The sequence below is a fragment of the Microtus pennsylvanicus genome, chromosome 16 (assembly GCF_037038515.1).
Source record: "Microtus pennsylvanicus isolate mMicPen1 chromosome 16, mMicPen1.hap1, whole genome shotgun sequence".
NCBI classification, from domain to species: domain Eukaryota; kingdom Metazoa; phylum Chordata; class Mammalia; order Rodentia; family Cricetidae; genus Microtus; species Microtus pennsylvanicus.
Genome location: NC_134594.1, coordinates 40,649,255 through 40,674,964, shown reverse-complemented (window position 1 = coordinate 40,674,964; position 25,710 = coordinate 40,649,255).

Genomic DNA, 25,710 nt, shown 5'->3' with positions numbered 1-25,710 from the left:
TATAGAACACACATGTAGAAACAGCCTGAATACAGAGGGTGAAAATTGTCTCCCAAACCTTCCTATGAGAATGATTATTGGTGATCATTTAGCTATTAACTTAGTCAATTTGTAGCTGAATGATAAAAATATTCTGAATTTTCATATTACACGATTATCTAAAGATTTTCTGGCAAGTGTGTGTGTGTGTGTGTGTGTGTGTGTGTGTGTGTGTGCGTGCGTGCTTGTGTGCCCCTAGCTCAAGAGATTTGATATTTATTCCTAGAAAGGCAGAAACTGTCCATTTCTGTTTTTCAAGCTAGATCTTAAAGTAATGGTGTCAGGATATAAAAACAATCCGCAGAGAAGTTTTCTAATGTCGCACTGGCAAAAGCTGCAGCCAGTCATATGTGGCAAGTATATGTCATTCAACATAGCAGCAATGAGCTTATTTGCCTTCTAAAATTCCTGGAAAAACACTTATTACCAGGAACCATCAAAATGAGTGATGGGGTCACGATTTGAAGCAGCTGAACAGTTACTGAGATGTTTACTTATTACTTTGTCATATGCCACTTGGAGTTCAATGCAGAATGAAACTCATTATGCCAATGCTTTTTGAATGATACTCCCGAGAGCTGGAGTTCCAAAGCCTCATAGGATGCAGGGCAGCAGGGGGAAGGCTTCTAACCTTGCACCCAACTTTCAGTTAGAAACTTTCTTGCTTTTTAACGTCACTGTTTTGTGTAAGATGTCTTCCTGTTAAAGATTTATCAACTAGTAATAGCACTACTTTAAGGACAGGTTAATGTGAAAAGGACCCTTTTGTGGCTGTTATTTTGCTTGAATGGAATTTTACTATGCACATGCTTAGTATAGCATAAAGCACAGGTGCCCCAAACAGACTGGAGAGCTTTTGTGTGGATAGGAACTTAGCTTGAGTCTCAGATGACTCATTGTTCTGATGAAGCACTTCCATCAGTTGAAGAAACACTTTAACTCTTCGGCTTCTGCTGGGAAAGAATTAGAGGAAACATTTAAATGTCTTAAGCTACTCTACAATCTATTTTCATTCACTCACAAGAAACTGAACAAATCAGAGAGATTTTAAAATATTCTTGTGTTTGAAGGTAATTTGGGGTGAAACTGCAGAGGAGAAGATGATCCAGGGCCGAGAATGCAGTTCTCATGAAGCTTAGGGAAGGGGGTGCTCTAGCCTCGGAAGTGTCATACTGAAATTGATGGAGGAAAAGAGTTAGTGGAATCACTTCTCTCAGAATAAGCTTCTCCATGTACTTGCAAATTTCACAATTTCATTTTTTTTCTTTACAGGTAAATAAAATTTCATTGTGTATAGGTATCACATTTTTATTATCCATTCATCAACTCAGACATCTATGCAGCCTCCATTTTTAGCTATTATGAATATAAAAGCAGTAAGCACAGATGTGCTTGTTGTTCTATAATAGGAAATAAAGTCTTCAGGATATAGATTCAGGAGTGGTTCAGCTGGAACAGCAGTGGTTGTCAGCAAAAGACATGCCCCAGATTAAGTAAATCAATATTCTCGATTATGGAGGAAAGTTGTAAATCTCCATCTTTAACTGAGGTGTTATTGACAACTGGGGGCTGCTATGGTGGGAAGGGTCTGTTTTGCTTATGCTTGTTGATCTTAGAAGGTTGACTATGCATCTGGGAATAGTTTCATACCCATGCTGTTATAGGGCAACAGTATTGAACTTAGTGAGTTCAGTGGATGGTTTCACATCCGTGCAGTTACAGGGCAACACTACTTGGACTTAGTGAGTTATTTTTAAAATTATATGAAATTGGAAATTTCTATTCCAGGAAAAATATATCTGACTTTTTCCTTATTCAAAACCAAAATTATATTCATGAAGATCTACTTTATTGTAGTATATGCTTATAATTTTACACTTAAGTGAACAACTGAATATCAACTATGGAATCAGAGTGAAGGTTTCTCAGAAACACCTAAATATTGAGCTGCACAGATATTGCTACTCTGACACTGATAGAGCCAAGGGTTCTACCTCCTACAACAGAGACACGTTTGACATCCATTCCTATTTCTGCTCAGATTCACAAGAGACAGGTAATGGACCTGGTGTAGATGTCTATAACAGATGAAAGAATAAAAGCAAATGTGATACAGGCACACGGTAAAACTTTATACAGCCAGTAACAGAACAGAAACCATGACCGTTGCAACAAAAAAGGGGAGAGTGTAGATCGGCATATTTACTGAAGTAACACACTTAAACTGACAAAAAAGAACACGCTTTTTTTTACCCATGGATCTTCAGTTCTATTTTTATATATGTTTATTGTTTATCAGTAAGTGGATGAGGTGAGTTCATGAAACTAGGGAGGCTATTGGAGAAGGTCATTAGGGGAGAAGAGTAAAAGTGGACAATAACATCCCTGTGCTGCGGAAGCAGACAGGATGGCACTAACAAAGAAGAATGAGAAAATCTGGGCAGTTAGAAGAGGCAAACGAACAAGAATAAGGCATGGGAAAATGCTGCTATGAAATCCATCTTTTTATATGCCTATTTAAAAACAAAATACAATTTCTTTTATCAGAGACAGACTAGCTAAGGAAACTCATTTGAAAAAGAAGGCAACCTTCCATCCCGTCTCAGAGGTAAGTAGTCACATGTGTCATTTTAATTGAGCCATATATTTTCTCCTTAATTTGTTTGAAGTAACAGATGAGATATATTTTCTCCCTGCATATAGCGAGAAATATTACTTTCTTTGCTTTATGGCACAAGACTGTTATCACAGCACTCAGGAATCAGGGACAGTATGATCACCAGCTCAAGAATGATCTCTTTGGTATAGTGAGACTTGTATTGAAAAAAGAAAAGAAAAACTTTAATGTAACTATAGTAAGTTGATTTTCTACTTCTCTAGATTTTAAAACAGCTAATAAGATATAATTGAAAATGAAACTCTGAATAATCAATTTTCACTTTCTTTTTTTAAAATATACTTTCACTTCTGGACTTCCCTTATGATCTGGCTTGAGCCTCATTAAAGTGATAATGAAGGGGATCTCTAACAGGTGCTTTCTAGCTTCTAATTTTGTCTTTGGATTCTTTAATTCTGGCAGCATTTCCTTAAGATAGAATGTCATAGCTCAACCCTTAATCCTTCCAGTTAGTGCAGCCTTCTCAGTTATCTGCAAAAGGAAACTAGAGAGATATTAAATCTAATAGTGGTTTTCTACTTTTGTAGTTGTACTTTCTTGTCTGGCCTGGCAGCCCACAATTAATGACACCAAGACTTCTTACTAACTACAGAAGCTTGGCCATTAACTTAGACTTGTCTCACTAGCTCTTACAGCTTAAATCAATCGCATTTTATTAATGTACATTCTACCACATGACTTTTACTTCTCTCCAATTCTGTGTGTCCAACCTTTCCACAACTCAATGGCATGTCTGAGCCTAGATACATCTCTTATTTTCTTTCTCTCTTCCCCAGAATTTCCCCCATACTTCCTGTTTAGCTATTGACTGCTCAGCTCTTTATTAAATCAGTCACAGCAATGTATCTTCACATGGTATACAAATATCCCAGAACATATTTTCAATGCTATTTTTCAACTCATTAAACCCATGTCTTGAGAACACCTCATAAATCTTAGAAGACTTAGCAAAAGTTTGGTCTAATGTAGCATTTTGTGAGAATACATTTTTTTACTGAAACTAAAGAACTTCATGATGTGTTAGGATCATGGATTTCCTATCCTGAATTTGCCCCAAGCCCTGTCTGAAGCTTCAATTCAGGGAACACTGGAAATTTCCAGTAACAAAATTAATCTTGATCATCAGAATTGTAAGACAATACTGATTCCAGTCCACATCACTTCCATATGGATGTGCCACCATCTAGGAAGGGCAGTAAGAGTTATTTTAATCTTATCAACAGACAAATACACATGTCACTATGCCTCTGTCTAGATAAAGATTTGTTGTGAGTCACCTCCCCTGAGGTATAGAGGACAGGAATGTTTCCAGTTAAAAGGCATTTTCACTTGCCATAGAACATCTCTCCAAAAGTTCACATTGCTGTTTCGTCTATTTTGTGATTTTTTTCCCTTTCATTATTTGAAATGCAGAGACACAACAAGCAGCAATCTAAATCAACATTTCCTGGAGCTTGACTCACACTGTTATTTTTAGTCATTCAAAGTGTTATTTTTAGACACCGTTTTGAGGCAATTTACATAAAAAGTGAGGCAATTTCTCTAGGTTAGTGCAATTTACCTCATGTGCTCCTGACTTACTTGTATTAGTAACCTAAAATAAGTAGCAATTAGTGTAAATTTGGTCATCTTCTAGAATGTGGGATATTCTATCTTCCTTTTGTTTTACTAATTGGAAAGATACCATTTAGTAATGGAGCATGTTCAAATTAGTTTGGACAAGGGAATTACTCTCTAACTTTTTAACAGCTTAATTAGAAATGATTAACAAGAAAGACATCTTTGTATTTGGAGAGTAGAGACTGAAAAAGGTTTGTATTAATGAAAACCCTGTTTGATACACAATTCTCAGATAGGAATAGACCTAAAGATTATTGTGATATGTGATCACGAGGTAAATTTCCTCTCTGCCTACTTCTACTCCAATCTCAGTCTAACACATCCACTTGGGTCTGTTACATGAAGAACCCACGAAAATAAACTGTATTTGAACCACTGTACATTTGAGTCTATGTATTGATTGACCATCCATGGTAGAGCCTTTACAAATAAACAAACAACAAATAACCGACAAAAAAATATTGCCACCCTATTGAACTGACATCCTTTGGAATGAACCTTGAGAATTAAACATGTAGAGGGATACTGAGAGAGAGTGAAGTTTGAGAACTATTAGCTAACGTGACTCATTCATCTTTCAACAGGCATATATCTTCTACATTGGGTCAAAGCTTTCTCTCTTCTCCAGAACAACTTCCAATTTCCATTCTCACTTCCAGAACTGCTTCATGAAATCTGACCTGAATTTTACAAATTTTGAATATAGTTGTTTTCTTCTACTTTTATGGTGTTGCTTGGTGGTACACACTCTGTCGCTCAGCAAATGTTTGGTCTCTCTTACATTGTTACTAGAACTAAGTCATAGCATGATTTTAATTCTATTCTACCATTTTACTGGGTCCTCATTGTTCACTTTCTCATACACTTTGAGATAGTCAATGAATATTTGCCACGTAGAACTCAAATGATGATTTAACTCCCAAGAATAAATGAGGCAAAAGAGGAAGGATATTTTCCTAGATACTCAGGCTGTTACTTAGAGAAGGGGTTTCTGAGTTTAAGTTCTCGGACAATTCTGAAAGCTTTCACACATTTTCTTGATTTCAGGATCTGGGTTGTTTTGGTCTTCAACAGGCTTGTATAAATTAATAAGATGATGAAATTTGATTTCTTCTTTAGGGGTAAGCTTTCTCAGGACACTTAATTTTAATTTCAAGCAAAATATGTGGTAAGATTATGCCACATGAAATATTTGAGGCAACTTTGAAATGTTAAATGACATTCAAATCGACTGATAGCCTGCATTGAAGTATGTCCCCATCCTTCATTTGGTTTTTAAATTCATGCTATCTAGAATCAGTGAATATGAATCTTATTTGAAAATAAGGTTTTCCTAAATGCAAGTAAGTAGATACAATCAATTTCAAATGAGGTTAGTATGCAAAGTATAAGCATAAATTCAATGGGTGATGTCATTAAAGAAGACAGACTGCTACATGGAGAGAGACAGACAGAAAAAACATGTATGTAAGTCAAGAAACAGAGAGCATGCCCAAAGTCCTAGAAATTGGATGGACCTTTATCCAGACCTTTCTCAGAGGATGGTTATGCACACACACAGATGCACACATGCACACACACGCACACGCGCGCGCGCACACACAGAGAACAATGAGAGAAAACTTTTCTTTTTTATTGAAATGGATTTTTTCAGACAATATATTCTAATTATGGTTTCCCCTTCCTTCTATATCTTCCAGTTCCTACAAACCTCCTTTACTGTCTGAGTCACCCTTTTCTGTATCTCTTTAGAAGACAAAGCAAACAGATATATAATAATAATAGTAATAATAATAATAACAATAAAACATAATAAAAGAAAACAAAGCAAACAAATATAATACAACAAACAAACAGAAGGGAAATAACCCAAGAAAAGGCACAAGAAACTGTTATAGAAGCAGAGACTCACTCATTCACACTTTCAGGAATCCCATAAAAGTACAAGTAAGAATCCATAAAATATTTGGAAGACAAGCAAGGTAGAAAATAAAATAAAAACCCAAATAATGAGTAAATAAATATAGAAAATAAATCGAATTGAGATTTTACATATGTGTTTGTAAGTGAAGCTAGTCTGTAATTATCTTTATTGGATCTTTATGTGATTAAAGTAGCAGGGTAACTGTGGTCTCATAAACAAAATAAAAAATATTCCTTCTCTATTTTTTCTAATGATTGGAGGATTACTGGTATAAACTCTTCTTTGAAACTCTGGTAGAATTCTGTGCTAAAACCATTTGACTCTGTGCTTTTTCGGCTTGGTAATTTCTCATCAATGCTTATATTTCACTAGGGGTTCTCACTATGTCTAAATTGTTTATCTGATGTTCATTTGATTTTGGTGAATTTTTTTTTAGAGTGAATACTTGTGAGTTATTATTTATAGGCAATTACATTGGTATGGATTCTTGTATATTGATACAAAGTTAAATTATATTGAATGTTGTATGCATGCATGCTTCTACCTCTGCTTAAAACATTTTTATATATTGATATATATTTATCATATTGCAATGTACATTTCTACCTCTGATCAAGATATTTATGCATTGTTTACATTTTGAGATTATTGTCCTCATTTGTTGCACAGTTGTCTAAAGATTGTTTAATATTCTAATATGAAATTTTATTCATATAGGTATTAAGAATTATAGATCAATGGTCATCCATGTTTGTCATACTTATAGTTAGACTAATCAGGTTCTTTAGATACACAGAGATTGTATTCTGCATATATAGATAATCTTCAATCACTTCAAAGAGCTGTAGAATATGGTGTTTAAATAACTTAGAGTTCTGTTGACATGAGACACAATTGCTCCTGGCAGTACTGATCTATTTCTGAGAGAATGTTGAGCAATGAAGACACTCTACTTGGTGCTTGTTTTCTTCTTGGCAAAACTGGCCTTTGAGTAAGGAACTGCCCATGCATCAACCACTGACAAAATGCATGATGTCCAGACAGGACAAGCAAGATACAAGAAAAAAAGATGGTTTTGAAAAATTTCCTGCCTCTGAAAATGGTCTGTCAGTTATTCTAGGCATTAGCTAAAGTTGGTTGCTTCAACATTGCAAATGAGATTTTGGGTAATTGTCCAGGTAGCCAATGTCTCTGTTATTTGTTGCACATTTTGGAAGTTGCTTGATTGCACTTCGTGTTTACTCAAGTGATAATATTTTTCTTTTCAGGTCTCTGATGGGGTTGAAGACTAGATAGTTATAGTTACTTTCCTCTCTTGACTTGGCCAAATTATTTATAATACAACACTTAGACTCCTTAGGATTGGATAATTATTGAAACATTTATCACATGTTTCTTGCTTGATATTGTTTATGCTGGCTGTAATTCTAATTTTTATACTTGATATTTGTTTTTATTGTATATAATTTTGTTTATTTTATTTTATTTTTTAAAATTTATTTATTTATAAAGGATTTCTGCCTCCTCTCCGCCACCGCCTCCCATTTCCCTCCCCCTCCCCCGATCAAGTCCCCATCCCTCATCTGCTCGAAGAGCAAACAGGGTTCCCTGACCTGTGGGAAGCCCAATGATCTCCAAAATATATAAAGAAATCAAGAAACTAGACCGTAAAAGCTAATCAACCCAATTATAAAATGGGGCACTGAGCTGAACAGAGAATTCTCAACAGAAGAACTTCAAATGGCCAAAAGACACTTAAGGTCATGCTCAACTTTCTTAGCGATCAGGGAAATGCAAATCAAGACAACATTAAGATACCATCTTATACCTGTCAGAATGGCTAAAATAAAAAACACCAATGATAGCCTTTGCTGGAGAGGTTGTGGAGAAAGGGGTACACTCACCCATTGCTGGTGGGAATGCAAACTTGTACAACCACTCTGGAAAGCAGTGTTTTGGCTTCTCAGGAAATTTGGGATCAACCTACCCCTGGATCCAGCAATACCACTCTTGGGAATATACCCAAGAGAGGCCCTATCATACAACAAAAGTATATGCTCAACTATGTTCATGGCAGCATTGTTTGTAATAGCCAGAACCTGGAAACAACCTAGATGCCCTTCAACGGAAGAATGGATGAAGAAAGTATGGAATATATACATATTAGAGTATTACTCAGCAGTAAAAAACAAGGACTTCTTGAATTTTGCATACAAATGGATGGAAATAGAAAACACTATCCTGAGTGAGGTAAGCCAGACCCCAAAAGAGGCACATGGGATGTACTCACTCATATTTGCTTTCTAGCCATAAATAAAGGACATTGAGCTTATAATTCATGTTCCTAGAGAAGCTAAATAAGAAGGTGAATCCAAAGACAAACACATAGGCATCCTCATGAATATTAACCTTCAGCAGGCGATGAAAGGAGACAGAGACAGAGACCCACATTGGAGCACCGGACAGAAATCTCAAGGTCCAAATCAGGAGCAGAAGGAGACGAAGCTCGAGCAAGGAACTCAGGACCGTGAGGGGTGCACCCACACACTGAGACAATGGAGATGTTCTTTCAGGAACTCACCAAGGCCAGCTGGCCTGGGTCTGAAAAAGCATGGGATAAATCCGGACTAGCTGAACATAGCGGACAATGAGGAATACTGAGAACTCAAGAACAATCGCAGTGGTTTTTGATCCTACTGCACGTACTGGCTTTGGTGGAGCCTAGGCAGTTTGGATGCTCACCTTAGGAGACCTGGATAGAGGTGGGAGGTCCTTGGGCTTCCCACAGGTCTGGTGAATGTTTATGTTGAGAAAATTTTCTGTTTCTTTTCAATTTTCTACTTGGTAGATTTCAGGTTTTTAGAATATGTCCTTATGATTCAATTGATTTCCTGGTTTCTGTTGTTATTTCTCCATTTCCATCTCAAGTTCTGTTAATCTGGACTTTTTCTCACTTCCTTTTAGTTAATGTGTGTAAGAGTTTGTCAATCTTAATGATTTTTTTCTCAAAAAATCAACTATTTGTTTCAATGATTCTTTGTATTGTGTTTTTTGTGTGGCTGGTTCCATTTTATTGACTTCAGACCCAAGTTTATTAATTTATTTCCTTCTACCCTTTTTTGGGTGTGATTTTTTTCTCCTTTTGCTCTAGGTTATTTTGTGTGTGATGATAAGTTATTATATAGGTTTTCCTACATTCCTTATGTAGAGACTGTGTGCTATGAATTTGCCACTTTGAACTTCCTTATTATGTCCTACAAGGTAGGGTATGCTATGGTTTTGTTTTCATTTAATTTTATCAAGTTTTAATTTTGTTTTTGGCTTATTTTGATTCAATACTGAGTTGTTCATTTTCCCTCAAATTGTAAGCTTTCTGTTGTTTCTGTTTAAATCTAACTCTCACCAATGGTGGTAAGATAGGATAAGATGCATTGTGTCATTTAAATGTCTTGTAACTGTTGATATATAGGTTTTGGGTTTATGTATGTTGTTGACTTTAGAGAAAGTTACATGAGATGCTTTTGGTTTTTCGGGACAGAGTTTTTTCTGTAGCCTTGGAGCCTGTCCTGAAACTAGATCTTGTAGGCTGGCCTCAAACTAAAACCTGCCTCTCCCTCCCAAGTGCTAGGACTAAAGATTTGTACCACCACTGCCCAGTGAAAAGCTATATTCTTTGTTTTTGGGGAAATGATCTGTAAATATGTGTTAGAGTCAATTTATTTTACGATGTAAGTTATTGTATCATTCATATGTTTACTTTATGTCTTAATGATTTCTATTGGTGAGAGTGGAGTGTTGAAGTCCCCTGGTATCACTCTGTGAGTGCCAACACCTGATTTAAGGTGCAGTTCTTTTGTGAATTTGGGAGTCCTTGTGTTTGATGCATGGATGATAAAAATTGCAATGTGTTATTAGTAGATTTTCTTCAGATCAGGCCTAATATCTTTTATTTGTTTTCATTTGAAATCTATTTTGTCATATATTAAAATGGATACCCCAGGTGCTTCTTATATACATATGTTCAGATTACCTTTTTCCTTTTTTTAATCCCGATCTTATGTCTATCCTTGACGCTAAGGTTCATTTCATGTATGCAGCAGAAAGATGCATCTTGTTTATTCCTCCATTTCTTTAGCCTGTGTCTTTTTTATTGGGAAATTGAGACAACTGATATTAAGAGTTGTCAATGGAGTAGTGTTCATTGTTTCCTGGCAACTTATTATTATGGTGTGTGTGTGTGTTTCATTTCCTGTGATTTGATAGCTTGGTAATAATTATTTATTGTGGCTTTGTGTGTGTGTGTGTGTGTGATTAACCTCTTTATGTTAATTTTTTTCTGCTAGCACATTCTGTAGTAGGCCTGGATTTGTAGACAGATACTGCTTAGATTTGTTTTTATATTGGAATATCTTTATTTCTTCATTTCAGGTGATTCAAAGCTCCATTAAAAATAGTAGTCTGGGCTGATATCTATGACCTCTTAGCTTTTGTAGAACATCTGCTCTGACCCTTCTGAATTACTGAGCCTTAGTTGAGAAATCAGGTGTTATTCTAATATGTTTGCCTTTATTTGTTACTTGTTTTTTTTTTTCTTGAAGTTTTAATATTCTTCCTTGCTTTGTAAATTTAGTGCTTTGAGTATTATTTGCTGAGAAAATTTCTCTTTTGGTCCAGATTAGATGGTGTTGTTTATGCTTTTTGTAACTTGATAGATACTGTGTTATTTAGGTTAGGGCATTTTTTTTTTCTATGACTTGGTTGTAAATACTTACTCTGCTTTTGATCTGGGTTAGTTCTTCTCTCTCTGTTCCTATTTTATATACAGATTTAGTCTTCTTATAATTTCCCAAATTTACTGGATATTTTTTGTTTGAAGTTTTTTAGATTTTATATTTCTTTGACTGGAGTATTTTTTTTCTTCTATCTCAGTTTTAATGTCTAAGAATTTCTTTTATATACCTTTTACTTTGCGAGTGAGTTCTACCTTTCAGTTTTCCGTTCAACTTTCTGAATTTTTCATTTCCAAATTTCCCTCTGTTTGGGTTTTCATTATTGATTCTATCGAGACTTCTAAGACTTAAGCTGTTTTATTCATTCTTTTAAGACTTCTTTAATTAACTTATTCATTTCCTCCTTAAAGCCCTCTACCATATTAATAATGTCTATGTTAGGGTCTTTGACTCGTGCTTCAGCTATATTATATTCACCAGCAGCAGGGTTGTTGGGCTCCAGTAGGGATTTATTGTCCTGGCTGTTATTGGCTGTATTTTTATACTGGTGTTTAGGCATCAGGATCTGTGATAATTATAATTATAGGTGCTGCCTTCTTGTTTTAACTTTGTTGGTTGAACATTTTTGTTCATTGATTTCTTTTGTCCTTGCTGGATTTTAGAGAGTATTTTGGCTTTGTGTTGTCTGGTAGAAAATGCTTCTGTGATTCATCTAGGTCTGGTCCCGGGGAGTTACATGTAAAATATGTTTCTAGCTTTTGGGATCTAATACTTAGGAAAGAGGTTAGACAAAAAAAGGAACTGAGGCAGCCTACAAGAGGGAAGAAATAAGGGTATATTTTTTTTACCAGGAAAAGCTTAATCCTTTGAAAATGGGAGCAGAGCCAGGAAAGGCTGTAAAATGTAGGTTGTAAAAGATCTGGAGATGAGATTCAGGGACTGGATTTGGAGGACATGAGGGGGAGTGTTGATCTGAAGTTTGCTGACCTGTGTCACTGACATATTTGCTTCTCTGGTTGGCTTGGCTGGCAGGATCCCAGAGAATGACTGCTGGAGTTTGTCTGGGAGACAAAGGGGTGATTGAAAAGGAAGGTCCGAGGAAGTCTGTGTGATCTCATGGAGATGGGGAGAGGGAAGAAAGGAAGATCACAGCAAGTGTTGTGCTACAGAGCGTAAGATAGGATTTGGATGAAAAGAGGGAGAGGTGACGATCTGATATCAGCCTTACTGCTTCCCTGGCCTGCATCCTTTGCTGTTATTCTAAGCCACCAGAGCTATGCTTTTAATTATGGAATTTTCAGAAATGCATTCATTGGTTTTGTTGTGTTGGGCCTTTCAAGTCTCAAAACCTGGTAAAGGATCACAACTGAAATTTTATATTGATCAGATATTTAATGATAAAATGCAATCTATCATCATTTGTATATCATTTTATTTAGGTATGTCAGTACATAGTTGTGTAGTGCATATTATATGTGCATATGTGTGCATATTCCATGTGTGTGAAGGACAAAAATAAACTTAAGTGACTTTTCTCATAAGCTGTTATAGTTTTTCTTCTTTTCTATCTGCTCTCTCTTTTTATTTTGTGACTACATCACTTTTACTTTTTTATTTTTTTTGATTTTTCGAGACAGGGTTTCTCCGTAGCGTTTTGGTTCCTGTCCTGGAACTAGCTCTTGTAGACCAGGCTGGCCTCAAACTCACAGAGATCCGCCTGCCTCTGCCTCCCGAGTGCTGGGATTAAAGGCGTGTGCCAAAAACCCCCGGCTGCATCACTTTTACTACGACTTATTGAGTTGCCTTGGTTGGTTGGCTAGCTAGCCCCAGTGGTCTGTCTCCACCTCACCTGCACTGCACTTAGAACCATAAACCACGCACATCTGCCCATGGCTTCTTACTGGGGTGCTTGGGATTTCATGCTTGCACCAAATGCAATTTAGCAACTGAATTATCTTTCTCGCTTTTATAGCTACACAGTTTTGAAAAAAATAATTTAGGAGATCATGAATTTATACATATTTCTATTATTTGTAGTAAAATATGGCTTCTCATAGCAACTCACTAATATTTTGTACATCCATATCGGTAAAAGTCTTATTCCAGAGATTCTGTTATACGCATTATACTGTGAGAACCATTACTACAAAACACATACCTGTGATTTCGTATGTCATATGCTTGCAATGACATCATGTGTTTCCATTCATGCATATTTGTCCATAAAATTCCAGGAGTGAGTTTGCCTACATACAACATAATTTAGTCATATTCTTCCATGCCCGGGAGTCCCACTCTTTGACTGCCTTCTTTATGCTCCATAGGTGCCAGGTTTGACTCATTATGGCAGATAATTCACAAGTTCACACCCTTGTTTCTCAGTAAAGAATGGATGAAAAAAAATTGAATCATTCAAACAGACCCAATTAATTGTTTATCTTTCTTTCTAAGTGTTCTATATTCATAGACAGCCTCACACATTCCAAGCAAGGACTTCTGTCATTGGGCCTCTAAAGGGTGCAGTTGTGAAAAACTTTGCTTGTTCCCTTGGATGTCTACCAGAGGGTTGAGCTGTAATGTCTTAGAAACATGACCTACTCATAGATGTTGACTTTCTTCCTTCTTCATGTGTCATCCACGCTGGCCCATGCTCTTCAAGAAATTGCTTACTGAAAGGGCAAATTTATGTGTCCATTTTTACTTTAGTGTTAGTTTTCCCCCTCTTTTCATTTGTTTCTTCCATCCTTTTCTCTATATCCCTTTCCTGTTTCTGCCTTTTTTGTGGGGGGACAATCTATGTAAAAACAAAGAGAATAGCCAGTTTCAACTGTTCTGTACAAGTAAATATTCTTAAATTACTTTTGAGAAAGTTGAAATTTATATGAACTCTCACTAAAGGACTTTGATTTTTACTTTTAAAAATTCAATTAAAGCCTAGCCAAAGCTCTGAGCCCTGCGTGACAAAGATAACTCTTGGAGGTGTAATAGGAACAGAGCACTTTTTGAAGGTACCATGCCATGAACAAATCCAGTGGCTGAAATTTTAATGCAATTCTTAGAATACCTTCACTCCAAACCTGGCTTTTACTCAGTGGTGTTTTAATGCTCTGTATCTGATAAGATAAGATCTGATAAGTATTTTCATCTCTTTCATCTGCTGGAAATCTGGCATAATTTTAAAGCAGACCATTTAGACAAGACTTTGCATTTAATCTTTTAATTCTTAAAAGACAGCCACTCTTAAACTGTGGCTTCAGTTTGTTTAATGTTCCTTTATTTGAAATCACCACAGGATCTATGCTAATAATAAGCAACTGGCTTTCAAAACGGGCATACTACTTGAGTACAAAAATACTGTTTGCTCTTCTGTTTGTATTCCACTATGTAGGTCTCAGGAATGCTACAAATGTTTATGCATTAGTGTACTAGATCACCTGTGTGTCGATAACAATTAAAATAAGCTAAAAAGAGGCTTCTTTCAGTTATACAGCCCTTATTCCAACACCACTCAAATTCAATCATAGAAAAGCACAGCAAGTCATAGGGGGAAAGAAAGCTTAGGTTTGATTCTGAGAAGCTGTTTTTGGCATATAGGCTGGAATACAAGTGTACGCCCTCTTCCAGTTCCTTAGAAGACCGAAGAAGTGTTTGTTTCCTTTATTTTTGGTTTTTAGCTAACTCTGAGATTACATAAATTTAGAAACATGACTCTCTAAATGATGCTTCATATGACTGCTATGATTAAGGACTGAGTCCTGGTTATAGAACACAACATACTCTGTGATCTCATTTGTAAGTGAGATATATAAATTTACACCGAAGTGAGGAGTGAAATGAGAGTTACCGCAAGGCAGAGCAGTGTGGACACAGGTTAAGAATGTACTAGTTTTCAGAATTCTAAAATTTTAGTTAAAAAGAACAAATACATTTCAGCTTCATTGTCAGTAGGTTATTAATTCTAGATAACAAGTAGTATTTCTGAAAAAAAAACACTGCATGGATATAAAGTGTTCTTTCTGTAAGAAAAATAGCTACATAAGATGGAGGTTGTATTTATTGACTGTATTTTGTCATGAGCTATTCTTTCAAATACCATGTTGTTCACAGTAAATGAACACAATTTTATATGTCGACAAAGAAAACTAAAAAAGGGAAGTATCTGAAAACTACTTGATTCATGGAAAATCAATGGGATTTTTCCTAAGTAGTCTGCAGGAACACTGAAATGCATAGAGTATGTATAGTCTGGATAGCAAGTCTATCAAGGACAGAGATGTGTTTCTGGACCCAGTTCTCTCACTGGAAAAGGACAAGATCTCCTGAGTAAACTGGGAGCATGGGGACCATGGGAGAGGGTAGAAGGGTAGGGAAGAGGAAGATAAGGGAGTGGAGAAAAATATATAGTTTAATAAAAACAATAAAAAATTCAAAAATTAGGAAGTATATTTACAAACTGTTATATTTCATCTCTACTATTTTCCTATGGATTTCTCCTATTGTCTGTTATCGTGGCAATTCCAAATGGTGTCCATTGCTGTAAATGTAATATACTGTGAGATCACCTCTAAGTTTTATCCACTAGTGTTTTCCAGCTCTTTGCTCATTGGTACTTTCAGGACTACTTTCTGTAAAATATGCAAACAGGGTTGTAATTGGAATTGCTGGAGTCTTAGGAAGACAGTTGTCACATGTTTTGTGCATTCTCTTTTCTGTCTGCTGTGGATGTTTGCATCTTTACTTTTGTAGCATGTACCTATTTTGATTCATTTTATTATTTGTTAATATAGTTTATTTTGTATTTTGATGCTTTTGTCTTGATTTGCTGTCACTATTATGTCTTTCTAACTACATATATCTACCTGTAGCTTAAACTTAAAGAAGTCTCCTTTTGCAACAGACATTGCTTAACACAGAAAATAAGAATTGGTCAGGCCGGGCGGTGGTGGAGCACACCTTTTTAATCCCAGCACTTGGGAGGCAGAGGCAGGCGGATCTCTGTGAGTTTGAGGCTAGCATGGTCTACAAGAGCTAGTTCCAGGACAGGCTACAAAACTACATAGAAACCCTGTCTCGAAAAGCCAAAAAAAAAAAAAAAAAAAAAAAGAATCGGTCAGTGTTTAGAGAATGAGAGTTTCTAGACAGTTGAGACCTAAATGAGACAACTACATCATACTCCTTCCCCATCCATGTCAGGAAATGTGTCATAAGGACGTTAAACATTGTAAGAGCCAGAAGTCCAGGGAAAATGCTACAAATTGGCTTTGAATTCACAAACTCTCAAGTCTGGCTGCCTGTACGAGAACTACCGTTATATAAAATCAGTCAAAAATCCAACATGAATGGGGGAAAGGCAGACAAAGTTCTACCCCCTAGCTTAAGAGATCTGTCAGGATGCTGGGATAGGCGGAGTCAGCTGTCTTTAGGAAAATGTAACTACGGGTAGTTTGCTTATGATTCAGTAGCTAAGCCTAAATGGACACATGGACATATAGATATATCTGTACATCACTTATTGAGATAATTGGAATATAAAAAGAGCATATGAAGTTGGGGGGTGGCAGAAGTTCTGGGGAGAGATGGAGAGTAGGGCTTGATATGTCCAAAATACATGGTATATACTTATGAAATGATCAAATAATGGATTAAAACTCTATTGACCAATGAATTAGATTAGCTAGCAGTCAGTATATGAAAACAATAACTATAGCACAGGATTGGCTCAGCCTCACATTTAAGCACTGTCTCTAATTCCAATAAATTGGCATGTCTACTTTTTATAGGGTATAAAAGAAATTTACCTGGTAATCATTAGATTTGTTTGTTTAAAGTTTTCTCTTTTTTGATTCAGAAATTTATTTTATTAGTTACATAATCATTGCGATATCTGAAGCTTGGTGGGATAAAATTGAATTCTTAAGGAAGTTTGCAGATCCTCCAGAATTTTGATAAACTAAGCCTCTGCTTACTCTAATGATTTTCTTAATCACATCACAGACACTAAGGAAGTAGTTTCAATGGCTCCTTTGTGATATGTACACTTTGTAGTTATATTGTAAGAATACACTTGTGCTTCACTCTGGAGGAAAGGATCTGCATGTTCAGCACTCAAAGACCTTGGTGGTTTTGAAGTCCCTCCCCCACAACCTGTTAACAGAGGAGATGAGGAGGAGAAACTCACAAATACGATAATCAAGACAGACTATCTTACCAGTGGCCCAAGATTAGGCTTTGGAATAATTGACTGCCTTTGCTTCTCCTTCTTATGCTGGCTACAGATGACAGGTAGCCAGATCTTCAGAATTGTAAGTCACTGTCTTCTCAGACTGTTGGCTCTCTAAATAAAACACAGCTAAATGATTCAATTCTTGTTTGTTACTTATGTGCTAGAGCCATGGACTTCTTCATTGTTTATAACTAATTGGGTCAGTTGTGGGAAGTCAATAATGATGGTTAGTATTAATTGCCAACTTCCCAAGTGTTACAGTTGCCTAAGAAATAGCCACTGAATATATTTGTAGGGGGTTAAAGTGATTACATGGAGAAGAAAAGATTTGTTCATTGCAGGTGGCACTCTTTCTTAAGCAGCAGAACCTGTAGTGTATATGAGTGGAGAGTTCAAACTGAACACTTGCACAAATGCATCCTTCCTTTTTGTTTGTGTTCATGTAATGTGACCAGTTCCTCTCTCTCTTGTCACTGAGACACCTTGGCACAATGGACTGAAACTTGGAACTTTGTGATATATCAACCTTTTCACCCTTAAATGATTTTCTAGATTATTATATTTGGCACAATAACAGGAAGGTAGTTTAAGACAGCAACCCTCATTATTAGTGTCATCAATGACACAGCTTAATGATTGGTATTATACAGGAGAATCATAGACAGTCATAGAAACTTCAATAATTAAGAGTCACCTCAACTGATTTCATGCATACCTTATGGGTTACAATGTAGTTAGTTGTAGTTAGTTTGTTTCTTGGTTTCAGAAAAACCGTGGACTCCAAAGACGAGTTCATGCAAGTTCATAAAATCTCTGAGTTTCAATGTTAAATGGAGACTTGGGGTAGGGGAAGGCAGATGGCTCAGCTCCTGTGACGGTTTTTGATTAGTTTATATTAGGAACTACTGCTTTAGATTTTGATGCATGTGAAGATGGCTTCGGGCTTTCCCTGGGCCATTATACACAGCAGAATTGATGCATCTGATGGCTATCATTGGTTTCAATCTTACAGCACACACAGCTATTTTGTAAATATGTTCTCCAAGAAACTCTGAAAATGTTAATGCCAAAACAGATGGTGTGATTTTGCAATATCAGAATAATTCCATTTCCAAGGGAGAGAAAATTGTTTTATTGATATACAGTTGAATAAGGATTAATACTGCCTAAACATAGGGTATCAATAGAATTGCACATCTTTAATTTCTTTTTAAAATATTCTTTTGAAAATACTTGTTTGGCATATTTTATGTTCTGGTTATTAAAAAAACTCTTTCTACTGCTTTCTGGGATTCTTGTTTTATTCTGCATGAAAAGAAATACCCCAAATATCCCAGCTCAGACTTTCAAAAAATAGATCAATTTATCATAGTTGGAGTTCAAGGAAGACTTTATAATGAATGTGTAGACAATTGTATTGATGAGCTTTTTTTTTAAATGTCATACTAAATTGTATAGAAGAAGAGACTAAGAAGAAAAGGAGTTAGCAAGTACTCCGGCATTATATTGCAAAGCTATGATTCTTAAATTAGGTTAGTAGTGAAAGTACATCTTCAACCTAAGATGCGTCCACTGAAATGTGCTCCTATTGTAAATTAGCTTTGATAGTTATTGAGATTCGATGTGGAATTCGGGGATAGTTGGAGTGTATGAGGACTTTTCCTCTAACATATGTCAAATCTGTTGTTGTAATGGATGAAGTAATGGATGATGGATTGTGTGATGGATGGTGGATCTTGTCTAACCTCAGCATTATGGATATTATGCTCAGGACACTTAGGGGAACCTCACATCTACCACCCTAGTCTTGTTTACCTGGGAGTTCTATTATAGACTAGGTCAGGAATCAAACTTGCTTCTGCAGAGTTCTAACAAAGGACGGAACAATCAAAGGGCAGAGAAAACCAATATGTGGTAAAGTTGTCAATCAACCCTAGGAGGTATTCAAAGGCAAGCACAGCAAGAGAAATTAAACGTGTTATATTCTAATATGATCATCACATTAAAGATGAGCCTGCATCTTGGTGTCATAATAATAAAAATTTACATTATTCTGTGGAAAAATTTTATACAGATGGTAGAAAAATCATAATTATAACATTCATTGATGTTTGAGAATTTTGTTAGGCACCACAACAAACCAAGGGTGTATACTGACTTTCTTAAAGAGTGGCAACTGGTTCCCTTTCACATATTTCCACCAAAGGACTTATCTTTGTTTCTACTTATTGCTTGTATCTGCTCCCCATTAGTTTATAAAATCACTTTTTTTTTTTTTTTTTGGTTTTTCGAGACAGGGTTTCTCTGTGGCTTTGGAGCCTGTCCTGGAAATAGCTCTGTAGACCAGGCTGGTCTCGAACTCACAGAGATCCACCTGCCTCTGCCTCCCGAGTGCTGGGATTAAAGGCGTGCGCCACCACCGCCCGGCTATAAAATCACTTTTAAAGCATACTTTTAAAACGGATATATTTACAAATTGATCACAAGGTATTAACAAAGTGGTCCATTGTAGACACTGAATAGTGCTTTGGGAATTGAGTTTGAATGAAGAAATAAACTGTATCTTCCAAATTTTCCTTCAACATTCCTTGACAACATTTTATTTATTCCCCTTCTCCTGCTCACTCTCTGCCCCTCCCCTTATCTGCCCCTCCAATACCTCTGCTCCCTCATCGCTGACCTTTTGTTCTGAAGGTAACTCATGTAATCATAGACAACTCTGGGTATAAGTCTTGGTCTCTGAGTATTTGAACTACAGCTATGCACCACGATGTCTGATTTAACATTTTTTCTCATTGTATTAGTTATCATTAAGATATCACTAAAGAACTGACAGAACATCTTAAAAGGAGGAAGGATATATTTTGTGTTCCAGATATCGACTCAGTCTATTGTCTTGAATAAAGATCAGGTCAGTGGGAGTGTGATGGGGGACAGCTATGCACATCACAGTGGACAGGAAGCAGAGACAGTGACAGAAATCTGACAAGGAGAGCACTCCTTCAAGAATTTGTATCCACGGGCATCCTTCCTAGAGTTAGCCACATTTTATAAAGTTTCTAGAACATTCCCAAATAAGATTACCAACTAGAAACAGAGCATCAAATGAACATATTGGAACAATGCAGACTCCAAATTGTGTACATTTTTTTTTCTTATCTCGCCTTCATTGTTTAATCTCCAAATAATTATTTAATGATAATCCCGTCGAATAGAGTTTTACTACAGGTGTTTTTAGTTTTTAATCAGATGGTGTTTCTCTTTTGACTTCTTTCTTGTAATCGTGAATGCTTTCTTTTTCTTTAACTTTGGAAAATATGTTACTACTTAGATACTTAAGGTTGACCTTTACCTTTTTAGCCCTTGTATCCATATTTTTAATAAGAAAATTTGTTAACAATATTAATGAATTTTCCTAGTACGTTCCTGTTCCACTTCAGAGAACAGAAATAATAAGGCATTTATAAGTTTCCATAAATAGTCATGACAAGTATTGGACAGTTTTATGCTCACTTATAACATTTTTTAATCAATTTAACATATATTTGTATCAACTGCCAAGCATGGATAGCAACAGCTTTAAGTATTGATGTTCTCTCGTTAGCAGTCTTCAGATTTGCTGTTCGTGGGGCTCCTTTCAATGAATTATTCAAATACTAATTGGAACTGCCAAATTTTGCGTGACTTACAGATAATGTTCTGAATAATGTTTGCTTTCAATTTATGAAGTCATTGCCCAGAGAAACTTAGCATGTGGGCAGGGTGTAGAACTCTGCCCTTCACAGCAAGCGGAAAGCTGTTACTGCTGCTGGCCTCCCTAAAAACCTTCATAGTGGTACCACTTAAAACTTCTTCCCTTGTCAGGATTATTCCAGCTTTGCTCTGATGCACAGCCTATTATCTGGCATTAACAGAATAGGCTCTGAACCCTCCAGATGAGGCACTACTATCCCACAAGCTATTCTGTCAGGGACAAGGTGGGAAAGAGGACTTTGCTTAGTATAATTCTCACATGAGACCACAGAGCTACGGTTTAGTTCCCTCTTGTCAGAAATGGATTTCCCACTGCTTGCATCTGAGTAAAGAAGTGTACGTGGCGTTTTCGCCAGGCAAACACATAGTTCTCATTTGAGTAATGTTAATGTCTCCCACAGTATAATGACAGGAGGGAAGAGGGGCGAACATCGGAAGGAAACCAAACTGAGCAGTTTGGGTTTTTGCAGCAAACTTTTTCTACTTTAGCACTGTTTTGTACAAAACTCTCAAAAGACAGAAATCTGAATGCCTTTAGACCTGAGTGGAGATGCTTAAATATAATATTTCTTCCCTCACTTTCCTTCCCCTCCTCCACTTCCTGTTCCTTCTCTCTTTTTATTCCCTTAGCCTTCTCTTCTTTCCTCTCTCCCTCCCTTCCATTGCTTCCTCAACTTTGTTTCCTGAATTTTCACAAGACAGTGTAGTGATCAACATGTTAGTTGCTGATGAACAATTTGAGTCAATAGCTTCATTTTACAAGGAATAATTTTTTTAAAGGCAGATTTTCATAAATCTAGAAAAGAACACTTAGGAAGACAATACTGATGCAAGAGAAACCTGAAATACTTGCCATCTAAAATTGTCTATGGCCAAAGGACAGAAAGCCATGTCTCAAACACACATGTAATTAGACATAAACTGTTGAAATAACCTAATTGATAAAAATATAGATGAAAAACTAAAATTAAGGCAACATTCTTGACTTCACAAAAAGTAAGTAAAATTACCCCATTGTTTATATCATTTATATTCAGTCTTTAAGTGGATTTGTGAAATTGTTAAAATTTCAGTCGGGTGCATAAAGATAAGATAAAATGTTTCAGGGGGCTTAAGCAAATATAGAGAAAATAGTTTATCCACATTCATGTATTAAAACATATTAATTGTAGTTTAACTTATATAAACATACATTCATGTCCTACTTTTTTAATCTGAAGAATGTTTTCATAGGAAATGTACTCATGGTCATTGCTTTCTATCTCCATATTCTCCTCTCAAGTTATGTGTAAACAGAGTAAAACATAGACAGATAAACACACATCCATAGGTTTATATGTGTAAATATTTAGGCTATATTGATCATACTATACTTTATTCTTATATTTTCTTATTTTATTGAGATTATGACACAATTCTATTATTTTCCCATCCCTCCTCCAAACCTTCTCATAGCCATTCCTTGCTCTCTTTAAAATTCATGGCTATTTTAGTATTTATTGCTATATGCATAGATGTTTTGTGTATATACACATATATTCATAAATATATCCTGTTCATATTTCATGTATTGAAATATCATTAAGAATCCTGGATATATGTATCATGATATGAAATTGTTTATAGTAAACTGAGGAAGGCTAAGCTAGAGAAATAGTTTTCCCTGGGGAAGATCATGCCAATTGGTTATCCAGTATCAAATGATTATCCCTGAAAATATACATAGTAACATACTGTATAACATACTGATATAACATAGTAATATACTTACATAACATACTAAGTAATATAATAGAGCTGACTGAGTAGATTGTATTTAGGAATATATGTGTATATGTGTATGTATATGTATATATCATATATGCATATCACAATGTGCAATAAAATAGTCATAAATTTTAAAGAAAGCAAGGAGGGATATGTGAGAGGGTTTCTGGGAAGGAAAGTAAAATAATGGAACTATAATCTCAATAAAAATAATAAAGTACAATAAGAAAAATATAGCCTAAATGTTTACTCATATAAATATATCTATGCTTGCTTACCTGTCTGCCTATGTCTCACTCTATCTATACTTGAGAGAAAAATATGGAGACAGAATGCAATGACTATGAGTACATTTCTATTAAAAATGCTCTTAGCATATACAAAATGCACAACACACACACACGCACACACACGGCATTTATGGAGGCTTAAGTAGGCAGTACAGGGAAAAATGAAAGAACGAGAATCTTGGGATGATAGGAATAGTTAGATATAGTAAATAATGTGATAACCAAAGTCTTACTGCATTTATGGTCCATAAGAAAGAGAATGTAATCTATGTTTTATTTTAACAATGGATCCTAAATATTTAGGAAGCAATGCAATATAGCTTCTTTATTTTTATTCGACTATCTTTAATGATGACACATATAATATGTAGCAATATTCACCCTTTTTATTTTATAGTCATAAAATTTTGCGGTGGAAAGTGTAAAGTTGTATAACCACCACCCAATCCAACTATTAAATGAAAATAGAAAGATCTCTACTCCTCTAAAACTTCATTTAGGTCTTCCACAGCCAAACATTGCCATATCCCAGCATGATATTTTATTCATCTATACTTTTGACCTGGAAAAGTTATAATACAATATGTAGCCCTGGGTGCCTACTTTCTTTCATCCAAAATACTGCTTGAAACTATTAATTTTTTTTGTATATATTAATCGTAGGAGATGTGTGTTATGGGGGAGTGTCATATATCAATCTGTTGATTTCATTGGTTAAGCAATAAAGAAACTGCTAGGCCCATTTGATAGGCCCACCCTTAGGTGGGAGGAGTAAACAGAACAGAATGCTGGGAGGAAGAGGAAGTGAGGTCAGACTCCGCATTTCTCCTCTCCAGAGCAGATGCTTCAGAGAGACGCCATGCCCTGCTCCCAGGCAGGCACACGCGATGAAGCTCTGAACTAGAATCTTCCCGGTAAGACCGGTGCTCACAGATTGTTAGAGATGGGTTGATTGGGATATCAGAATTAGCCAGTAAGGGCTAGAGCTAAGGGCCAAGCAGTGTTTAAAAGAATACAGTGTCCGTGTAATTATTTCGGGTAAAGCTAGCCGGGCAGGCAGCTGGGGTGTTGGGGACGCAGCCCCGCCGCCCTCCATATTACTACAAATGACGCCCAGACGTGTGGCTAACTGAGTCCACAGAAAGCCTGAGAAAGCTTGGAAAAGAATAGAGTAAAGCATGTTTCTTGTGGCAATTTCTCGGGTCTACTCTGCTTGCTAGAGGCAAGCAAGCGCCTCATCTAAGAGAGGCTTCCTGACTCAGCTTTAGCTGCAAAGCCTGCAGCTCATTAAGAGGTCCTGCCAAGAAACACTTAAATGGTGTTGACGAAAATCTGAACACATGCTTTTCAGTTTTCAGCCATAGCAGGAAAAAAGCTGCGCCTTTAAAAATGCCGGCTTTCTGGGCCATCCTGCCAGGGCAAACTCTGACTGTTTGAGGCAGGAGGGCCGGCTACTGAGAGAGGACTTGAGTGTTGTCTGTTGTAGCTTGCTGGCTGGCAGGGACCTTGAAACGCCATAGAGGTGTGGCTATAAACATGGCTGCAGCCTGTATATCCGCCATGAGGCTGGAAAGCTAAGGAATGGACTGGATCTAGCTGGCAAAGCCACGCCTTTAGTCCTACTGATATTGCTTGGTAAATTAAAGGCTCCTGTGGTCAGAAAAAGAGAGATATACAGTAAAGAGAGATTCAAAGACAGAGAAAATTTCTGAATGGTTTAAAGTGTGTTAAAAATATATGCAGACTAAAAGTTAAAATTCTTAAAGTAAACCGCTGTGACTTCAAGGTGTGGTAGCACATGCCTTTAATCCCAGTGCCTAGAAGGCAGAGACAAACAGATCTCTGTGAGTTCAAGGTGTAGTAGCAAACACCTTTAATCCCAATGCCTGGGAGGCAGAGACAGGCGGATCTCTGAGAGTTCAAAGACAGCCTGGTCTACAGATGTACGCTCAAAAAGCAAAAAGTTAACCTAGGAATGTCACAGCTTAGATTCTTAAGCATCTAGTGATTTAAAGGCATAAATCAAAAGTGCTCCTGGATAGTAAAAAATTGCAGATTCACAATAGGACAGATTCAGACCACTAAATGAGTCACACTGTTGGATGAATGTACGTAGGCTTGGGAGAGAGAAGAAAAAGAATATAGAGAATAAAGTTAATGGTTTTAAAAAAAGTAAAGTCTTTAAAGAAACAGAATAAAGTAAAGTGATAGAGTAAAAATAAGCCACATAAATATGGAAAATTCACAGAGAGTCTGGATTATGTATATTGTGTTTTCTTTAAATTTTTTGACTGTGAAGGAGCTAAGTACAGAGAGACATTTCATTACATGGGCTGCCAAGTGGAACCAGAACGGATATCATGAGGGTATGATTTCAGAATTTGGGTCTAAGGATATGATGCTTTGGTGAGAGTCTTCTTTTGTTTTTACAGAGGATGAGACCCTGTTCATTTCTTCTATTCCAATTTGGTATGATGGACCACGTCGTCCTGAAGGGTTGGTGTGAACATCTTCAGAAAATTGCTTTGCTCAACTGCCAACTGAGATGAAACTAGCACACAGGTTATACCATGAAAGACCTAATTAACGACGCCCCCATTCAGCAGGAAGCAGTTTGGAGAGAAAAAACTGCGCCCATGTTCCCAAATTATTGTTTATAAATGTTCTTTTACATTTAAAGGGGGATA